Below are 9970 nucleotides of genomic sequence, written 5' to 3' on the forward strand. Positions count from 1 at the left end.
TCATCAGAACTGAGTGAAGATGGCAGCTGCCAGCAGCGAAAAGACCTTTGGATTGATTTGGCAGAAACACCAGCGTGTGAGGAGAGGCTGCAAACTTATAGATGGGAATCATAGACATAAAATCCACACAGAAATACATCATTGCTTATTTCAACCTGCTTGTGGGAACAACTAAGAGGCCAAGGAAGAAGGAAGGTTAACAACAGGAAGAATTAGAGGAACCATCGGAAATGACTATGAAAAGAAGTAGAGATATGAGATGATCAGAACCCTCGCACTTGAAGCATGAGAAGTCCTATTAAAAATTTGACAATTTGGCAGAACATTTGGACTATTTGATATGTATATGTATAATTTGGAATATTTAATGTGATTTGATTGGATTGTAAAAGTGGAAAATTTAATAAAAATGATTTTTTTAAAAAAACAAAGGATCAGTACATCATTCCACAAGCTCCATGTTGACAGAATGGTTCTGCTGGGTTTGAACCCCTCCAAACCAGAACAATGGAAGTCGGAAGTCGGTCAGTGTTGAAGTTTGCTGTGGTGCAAGCCAGGCAAGCGAGGTCTCACTGGAAGACCAGGGTGGAGACTCCAAGCAAGCAGATGCTGAACCCACGCTTCGGTTTGCTGTGGTCAATCCACCCCTCAGACCCCTAATGGGTTCCCCCCTATACTATGTTGATCCTACCCAACGCCATTTCCACCCTCACACAAACAATGTTCTTTTGCCTAACAAAGGAAAGCCATAATTTCCCTGAGGGTAAGGCAAAACAACAGCAACAACAACCAAGTGTCTCAGTTTTTGAGAGAGAAAATCATTTCTGGCCCTGCCAACGAGCAACCCAAAATTGCTCAGTAAAGGCTCGAACCCGAGGGTGGGCGAGAGAGAAGTTCTCTCAGCAAAATGGCTGTGAGCTCTAGGGGAAGCAGCCTTACAAAGGCTCTCCCTTCCCCTCTATAGCAAAGGCTCATGCACAGGGCCTGATTTAGGTTTCATGAGGCCCTAAGCTACTGAAGGTAATGGGGCCCTTTATATGTCCAGCTGAAAGTACATACTGTTCATGTATGTACTTTTTATTTGATTTGATTTTTATCTTATATTTTGGAAATGTAAATTCAGTTTTTTCCCCTTTAATTTTTTTGGGGGCCCCCAAGAAAGTGGGGACCTAAGCTATGGCTTGTTCAGCTTATATGTAAATCTGGCATTGGTCATGGGACAGCTTTTTCCCATGAGCCCATTACACAGAGGAGATTTTGCTGCAATTTATGGGCCACAGTGCCGCCAGGCAAAGGTGCCCCATGCTTATTGGGCACGGAACGGGGCTTATAACAGAAATAAGTAAAATGAGCAGAAAGGGATGAAGCACACACAGATACTTTTGCTGCAGACAGGTCCAATTTTATTCTGCATTCCAATCAGCAGGAGTGTAAGAGCAAATGTAGATACCTCCTTCAGCCAATATATCTGGGAGAGAAAAGGAATAAAAAGAAAAAAAGTAAGACAAAGTCAAATTTGACTTCTGGCCATTGAACAAGCGCACTACTCCATTTGTTGCTGATTTGTGGTGTTCTATTTTTTAAAATAAAGTATTCTTGATATTGCTATTATTATTCACAACAACAAGCACAAGAAGAACCACCTGCTGGAACTGTTTGCCTTGACAATATCTGGGGCAAGTGTAATGTGTGTGCCGCCAGCAAGAATATTTCAAATGCACCATCTTCAATTCACTTGCAAGTGAATCAATACTTTAATTACAAAGTATTTTTCATAGAATCATAGAATTGTAGAGCTGGAAGGGACCCCAAGTGTCATCAGGTCCAACCTACCACAATATCTGGGAGCTTCATACTTACACAGATCTGCAGCATGAAACATTCTCTGCACATTTTCCTATATCACGATATCCGAAACCGCAATTGGATTGGTAACAATTCCCCAGCATCCTCTCACATTGCCTTCTGTTTCTTACAGGAACTAGACCTGCATATACACACAGAGAGAAAGCAAGTGAAATGCCATCTATATATAATACCATAAACCAATATTTCTAATTCTACATTAATTTAGCAAAAGTTATCTGGCAGAAGAGTATTTGTATTTTTCAGAGCTCAATCCACTTCACTTAAGCCTCCAGGTGGAAAGTTTTCTCTTGATGAAGGGGCAGAGAGTGTGGTCTTCAAAGGCTTCCAGGGTACCAGTAGTGGTCCATCAGGCACTAACCTTGGTAGCCTCAGCTTTGAGCAAAGATTTTCGGTTCTATCCATTTTGCTTTCTTTCATGTTCTGCATTTTGCATTCTTAATCTTTTGAAATGACGCTATGCAAAGATAAATATTTGACTGACCTTTGTGAAAAATTAGAGCTGGACAGAAGTGGTATCTTACTCAGAGGCAAATCCATACTCTACAAGGGAGGAGTGGGTTTTGTTTCTTGCTGTTAGTATGAAACTCTGCTTAGGTTTGGATAGCCAATTAAATTAAATTAAAGTTATTGATTTGCTACTTGTGTATACCTATACCATTCTTCATCTGAAGATCACAGAGTGGTTTACAACATTAAAATACAAAAGGAGAATACAAAACAAAACAAAACAAAACCAGAACCCATTCCCTCAAACCTATTTCAAAGGTCACGTATGGTTTTATCAGCCAAAGACCTTTTTTATATATTTTTTATTTTTTTCCCCATGATGATCTTTATTAGTTTTAGTGTGTTTTTTTTTTTTTTTTTTTTTTGCATGGGGAGAGCATTCCATAAATGGGAATTCACCTCAGAAAGGACCTGTTCTTGGCTTACCACCCTCTTGTGGAGGAGGCAGACAAAGGAGGACCTCAGAGGAAGTTGGCAGCTTTGGGTCGGTTGATATGGGGAGAGGCAGTGTTTGAGGTATTGCAGTCCTGAGTCATTTAAAGGCATTTAAGGCTATATAGGTCAGCTTCCTCTCTTTTCTCTTTGGGTCTACTCCGGGCACCCACTGCCACCTCTCTTGGTCTTCTGCCCACCACAAAGAGAGGAGCCTCATCACACCACCCCACAGGGGCCTGGGAAGAGGATGCCCCCAGCCCAAGTTTCCCAACGGAGACTGGCCAAAGGTGAACGTGAGGCCTGCACCTTACTCACCTTGGGAGGCAGCAGCGGGTGCCACCAGGCCTGTGTGGCAGAAAGGTTCCCCTTTGGCACCGGCCACTCAGCTACCAGGCAAGGACAACAAAGGCCATCATGGCACCTGCCTGTCTGCCCAGCCTCCCACTTGTCTGCCCGTTCCCAACACCAAGCGCTGGCAGACTGGCTGGCTGGCTGGGCTCCCTCACCCACTTGTGTACTCTGAGGCCACCTCAGCTCTTGACACCCAGCACCCCTGGCCAATACTCCCCAAGTATCACCCTTTGGAAACATCTGTGAGAGTTCAGAATTTATCTGGTTAAATTCCCTGGTGTGTGTCACCTGCTGACGTCAGCTTACAGAAGCTGGGCGGAGACAGAAGAATAGGAGGAGACTTTTTTCCTGTATTGTTCAGTTCCCTCTGTGTATCCGGAGAGGGAGACATGTTTTGCAGCAATGGCTGCCAGCAGTGACGGACTTTGATGCTGTAATGTTTTAATAAAGATCTGTAAATAGACACACTGTCTATGTATGCTTGCATGGAGAAGTAAGGCTGCTTTACAACGCTGCGTGTTTCACTCTGCTTAAAGCCGTGACTGAAGAGACAGCAGAAGAAGCGTGCCGGACCGCTGTAAGTGATTGATTGGGATCGTAAAGCTGTCTGAGATCGCGGCTCCATCGATCAAGCTCAGAGATCGATTTCCGCATAGGTTATGGAAGGTCAGACAACGCTCGTAAAGCAGTCGGTGTGAGCTCCAGGAACGCTTTGAAGTCAGCGTGGATGCCGGTGAGCAAGAATGATTAATTGCCTGCTTCCGAGAGACAGTGAGAGCTTCTGATACAGAGAGCTGGCTGGAGCTGGAAGCTGAGACGCAGCTGCTGTCGTTTCTCCACGGAAGGGTGAGGCAGAGAAGCTGTACCTGATCGTAAGTAAGCTTGGGCCCCCTTGGGAGAATGGGAAGACATGGCAGACAGCCACGAATCGTGGTCGGTTCTCTTTGAAAAATTGGACGGGAAGAACTGGCAGGAATGGAGCAGGAGGCTGAAGGCTTGGCTGGTGGCGAAGGGGCTGTGGGAGGCTGTCCAGGGACCCCCCCTACCCACACCAGCGGCAGGAGCTTCAGCGGCAGATATAGCAAACGCCCATGCCTCTCAGAGACGTAACCACAAAGCTCTAGGAGCTATTGTGCTGAGCTTGGATGGCTCACAGCTGCCTTTAGTAGAGGGGCTGGAAAATGCTTGTGAAGCCTATCAAGCGTTGGAAAGGGTGCACCACAGAACCACTGCTGGGGCAAAGATACACACCACCAGACGCTTGTTTGAGATGAAGTTACGTCCTGGGGATAGCATCAGAAAGCACGTAACTGATATGATAGCTGTTTTTAATCAGCTGAGACTGTTACAAGTCAACTTTTCAGAGGAGCTGAAAGTGTACATTCTGCTCAGCTCTCTGGACAAGAGTTATGACAATCTGTGTCTAACTCTGGAATCGATGGATCCCCAGAATTTGACTCTGAATTACGTAGCAGGACGTTTGCAGGATGAGGAATTACGACGACAGAAAGAGTGCAAAGCTGGCACCGGGAGCTCTGGGAGTAAGGGCGGAGCCAGGCCAGCGGAATGCACGGTTCAAGCCTTGTCTGTTCTCCGTTGCTACATCTGCAACTCACCAGATCATCTGCGTCGCAACTGCCCCCACCGCAGCAGAGAGCCGATGCAGGATGTTTGCAAGGACACTTCCCATGGGAATCAAGCGGGTTTCCATGGCAACAGGCCTGGGAAGACAGGCAGGCGTGGAACTGAGCCAGGTGGTCGTGGTAAACAACAGGAAGAGGCTTATCAAGTCTCTGCGAGTATGGCATTGTTCGAAGACGGCCGAATGGAAAATTTCGAAATGGCTTTTGTAATCGACTCTGCAGCTAACCGCAACATGGTTCCAGAGACCCCTGCAGGCGGGATGTGGAATTGCACGGCAGTTCCGAAGGGACAGACTGTTACATTCGCAAATGGACAGAGAACTAAAATTTCCAAGAGCACTAATGTATTTCTTTCTGTTTTACAGGAGTCGGTGGATTTTTGTATTGTTCCGGAGGTTCATCACTGTTTATTATCTGTGCCTTATTTGTTAAATAAGGGGTTCAAAGTTTGTTTTGAAAATGATGTCTGCACAATCTCCAGAGGAGGGAGGTTACTGGCCAAAGTACGGAAGGGACAGAATGATCTTTTCATTCTTAAGACGTCTCTTGGGGGTGAGGGGAAGGTTGAGAAAGCACAAGCGTTGCGTGCTACAGTTCCCAACCAGCGTGCTACAGTTCCCGCTCATGTGTCATGTGCTTGTGTTTGGCATGGGAGAGCCATTCATGGTTCTGTAGAAGACTTGCAGGTTCTACCCGAGGTTTCCACAGGTTGTAAGATTCGAGATTGCAGAAGTGCCATTAACTGTGACACTTGCAAGCAAGCAAAGGTGAGAGGGTGCAGTTACCCAAAGGTGGAACGGGTTGCCACTAAACCTTTTGAGCTGGTTCACATAGATTTGGCCGGTCCTGTCAAGGAACCAAGTCTGGGAGGGGCCAGGTTTCTGCTAACTTTTTTGGATGATTTCTCACAGAATTCCTGGACTCTTGGTCTCAAATCCAGGGAGGATGCAGCACAGCTGATCAAGAGCTGGATTGAGGGGGTGGAACAGAGATTCTCCACCAGGGTTCAAGCGATCATCAGTGACAGAAATGCTAAGTACACTGGTTCTGCTTTGCAAAAGTTCTTTCGACAGAAAGGGATACTTCACACAGTTACTTCTCCCCAGCAAGGGGGGGTGGCAGAGCTGCGGAGTGGAGCTCTGGTTAAAGCTGCACAGGTGATGCTGAAAGAAGCTAGGTTACCTCCTGAGTTTTGGCTGGAGGCTACTAGGGCTGTGTCATTCACCTGGAATCGTGTCTACAACTCACTGGTAGGTGACACACCGTATTCTTTGTTAAATGGCCACAAACCCCAGGTTCACTTTCTGCGCACGTTTGGGACTCCTGTGTATGTTACTGTGCCCAAAGCTTTGCAAGGGCCAGATGGAGCCAAAGTCCAGAAAATGATCTTCTGTGGGTATGAGCCAGAAGCCCGTGCATGGCGATTTGCGTACCCGTCAGGTGATCAGAGTAAGGTGCTGATCAGTAAACACGCTGAGTTCTGTGAGGAGGATGTAAAGTCAAAGACTCCTGTCAGGCGTGATGTTCTCTCAGAATGTCTCTCTGATCCAGAAGACAGTTCTGATGAGGCAGAGGAAGAAGGGGCTGAGGCTGCTGATGACGACCAGGTCACTGACCAGGGTCAGGAGCAGGATAGGGAATCTCCAAAAGCTGTTAAGAGATTGCCCAAGAGTGAGCCTAGTTCTCCTGTGAGTGTAATGGAGAGGATTCGAAGACGCGTTAAGTCAGAGGGGGAGTCCTGGGATGCAGAGGACACACCTGCTGATCAGAGTGAGTCAGAGGGAACACCTGAGTTTGTGCCTAGGAGATCCAGTCGCACAACTAAGGGTATTCCACCAGAGAGGTACCAGGCCACAGGTGCGTGGGTAAGTTTCGCACAGTGCGATTCTGAGAGTTGTGAGGTAATACCACAAATGCCTGACAAGTTTGCCAAGAGGGGACACAAGGCATTGGGGAAGGGATTGATCTCACAAGGTGTTACTGAAGATGTTGCACAGGTATCACGCAGGGACACAAAGGGGGGTGTGAGAGTTCAGAATTTATCTGGTTAAATTCCCTGGTGTGTGTCACCTGCTGACGTCAGCTTACAGAAGCTGGGCGGAGACAGAAGAATAGGAGGAGACTTTTTTCCTGTATTGTTCAGTTCCCTCTGTGTATCCGGAGAGGGAGACATGTTTTGCAGCAATGGCTGCCAGCAGTGACGGACTTTGATGCTGTAATGTTTTAATAAAGATCTGTAAATAGACACACTGTCTATGTATGCTTGCATGGAGAAGTAAGGCTGCTTTACAACGCTGCGTGTTTCACTCTGCTTAAAGCCGTGACTGAAGAGACAGCAGAAGAAGCGTGCCGGACCGCTGTAAGTGATTGATTGGGATCGTAAAGCTGTCTGAGATCGCGGCTCCATCGATCAAGCTCAGAGATCGATTTCCGCATAACATCCATCCAAGTTGGACCAGAACAACCACAAAGCAGTGCCACCCACACCCAACTCTGACAGTCTCTTCAGGAGCATACCATGCTCAGTGGTATCAAAAGACCCTCAGAGGTTGAGGAGAATTAACAAGGACACATTTCCCCTGTCTCTCTCCTGACAGAGATCAGCATATGGGGATTTCCTGTGCCAAAACCTGGTCTCAACTGCAATTGAAATGGATCTAGAAAATCATTTCCCTCCAAGAACGTCTGGATCTGGTCCATGATCATCTACTCAAGAACATTGCGTAATAAGGAGATAGCAGAAACTAGCCAGTAATTACTTAGATCTTTTGAATCTAGGGAGGACTTCTGAACTTGTGGTCTTACCACTGCCTCCTTCAAGCAGGGAGGCAATATCCCCTCTCTAGAATAGGCATTAATCAGCTCCCTGGTTTCCCAATACAAGTCAATAGGATTGCCAAAGTTTTTCATTTCATGGATACAGGATGTGCTGGGTTGGTCCAGAATCAGGCATAATCTAAATTACAAACTGGACCAGAAATCAGATCCGGTTATAGGGTCTTTATTCTTACCGTAAAAACAGCAACGATGCCTTTCTCCACAATGTCCAATGACTTTAAAGTGACGAGGGCATTCCTTCAACACACAGTACGCTGGGCGATCGCCATACATGCAAGATTCTTCATCTGAAACATCAGTGAATCCTGTAGTAACAGAGCAGCAAATGGCCTTTAGCTACCTATCCACGTACAAGAGAATTCAAGTAGAATGGTGGGTATGATAAAATCTAATAAATAACAATATCAGCAAAAAATATTTAAGAGAATGCAGAGAAACTCAGGTGGCTGTTTTTTTAAAAAAACAAGCAAGCAAGCAAGCAAGCAGCTATTTTAACAAGAAGAAATAGCAGAGATGGGTGCAACACAGAAGAACACATCAAAAAAGGAATATGGCAGACTCCTTGCACCTCCCTTCTTGCTGTACGTATACCCAACTTTAAGCTTTAACCCAACTTTAAACTTTAACCCACAATCCCCACACAAACTTGCCACTGGTAGCCAGTGTACTAAGGCCTCTGCCATGGTTCAAAATTGCATGGCATGTGCATTTAACCTGCGTGATTTCCATTGTAAGGGACAAAGTGAGCATGCTGTCGTGAGATGTCACAAGAAGTCAGTTTATCCTGTGACACCATGTAAGAGCATCCCTACCAGTCCCTGACCTGCATGATGATTGGCCTTTGCCCAAGAAGAAAGATTGAGAGTTTAAAGCTTTTTACGCACCAAGTAAGCATTTAGCTGTTCACCTTTCTTCCACGGCAACGCCTTTTCAGTGTGCCAGGTGTTTAGTTGAAAAAGATGTGGGTGGTGCTGTGGTTTAAACCACTGAGCCTCTAGGACTTGCTGACTGTAAGGTCAGCAGTTCAAATCCCCGTAGTGGGGTGAGTTCCCGCTGTCAACCCACCAGTTCACAAGAGCACAAGTGCAAGTAGACACTGTATATGGGAATTGGAAATGTAGAACAGGGAAACGGGGGGGGGGGGAGAGGAATAGGGTAAGCATTGGCCCCACACAGTGGTATTACTCATTCCATTCCCATTTAGTACTCATATAATTGCTTACCTGGATTGGGAATGAGTAGCAGAGCACACACAATATAGAAAAAGTATATGGTCTTCATAGCTCCCAGAAGGTCAAGGTGGATGCTCCTTGTATCCCAACCTGAAAGGAAATGAAGAGGGAATGTGTTTGGTGTGTGTTATACTCCTCTGGGTATTAAAAAAATCTCCCTAGGCATTATACATTTAATTATAAATTGCCTTTAAGTATCACTGCTCAAGAGTACATTAATCTGGCAATGCCTTCGTGGTTCACCCAGTTGGAAAAATGGTTTCAATGTGGCTCAGATGTTACGGATAACTGAGGTCCCTATCAAGCAGCACCAGTTCGCCCTTGCTGTTCTGTACAGCAGAAGAAGTTCTGTACAGTACATTAACCTGACGATGCAGTCAAGATTCACTGGATTGGAAATATGGTTTCATACCCCCAGAAGCACCTATAGATCCACTCAACCATCATAGCCACTGAGCAAAGTCTCTTCCATCTCCTTTTAAAAATAATTTAAGCCATCAACCGTCTCTGTTTTTCTATTAGTCCTCTTTCTTCTACCCACCTTTCCCATGTATTAAAAAGTACCAGTTGCAACCAGAACCAGGAATAAGCATGGAGACACAACTCAGTGGACTGAACCAGGGCCACATTTCACATGCATGTTTTCCACAATATTACAGCCACTTTCTATGGAGAGAGAGAAAATTGTAACCTCAAAGGTAGAAGCATGGGTGTCCACAGAAATTTGTAGAGAGAGAGAGAAAGTAAAACGTTAAAGAGGACAGGCTTGTTTCTCTCACAAAGAGAAATGAGGAAGATAGAGAATGTACATTTAGCCTTATATCTCAAGTTCTCCTGACCTATGTATGGGGTGTTAGGGGAGGGGTAGTACCTCTGGCAGGGGGAGATATTGTTCTCCCTCTGTAGTAGTTCTTCAACATTTGATCCCCTACCTGCACTCAACTCTACCTGTGGTTCCTAAAAGCTGTCTAATGGCTGGCTAAACCAGGTGAGGGTAGCTGATGGGTCTCAAATCCAGAGTAAATTAGGGACTTGTCTGTCCCCTGCAAATGTAGGCAAGCTTCAAAGAATTGAGCGGACAAGACTAATACTGGG

General features: G+C 45.7%; 1 long non-coding RNA gene across 2 annotated transcripts; it reads right to left on the reverse strand.

Moving 5' to 3' along the window:
- Window positions 1–1951: 1951 nt before the first annotated feature.
- On the reverse strand, window positions 1952–9336 carry LOC309338118. Of its 2 annotated transcripts, none has more exons than XR_014154727.1 (4): window positions 9241–9336; window positions 8867–8965; window positions 7817–7948; window positions 1952–1971 (listed from the first exon to the last, which is right to left on the reverse strand). It is a non-coding gene; the product is annotated as an uncharacterized lncRNA (long non-coding RNA). The 2 variants fall into 2 exon arrangements; XR_014154728.1 differs by having other exon boundaries at window positions 1961–1987.
- Window positions 9337–9970: the final 634 nt, after the last annotated feature.

Source organism: Podarcis erhardii, assembly GCF_964252035.2.
Source record: "Podarcis erhardii genome assembly, chromosome: 3".
In the NCBI taxonomy this organism is placed as follows: Eukaryota; Metazoa; Chordata; class Lepidosauria; order Squamata; family Lacertidae; genus Podarcis; species Podarcis erhardii.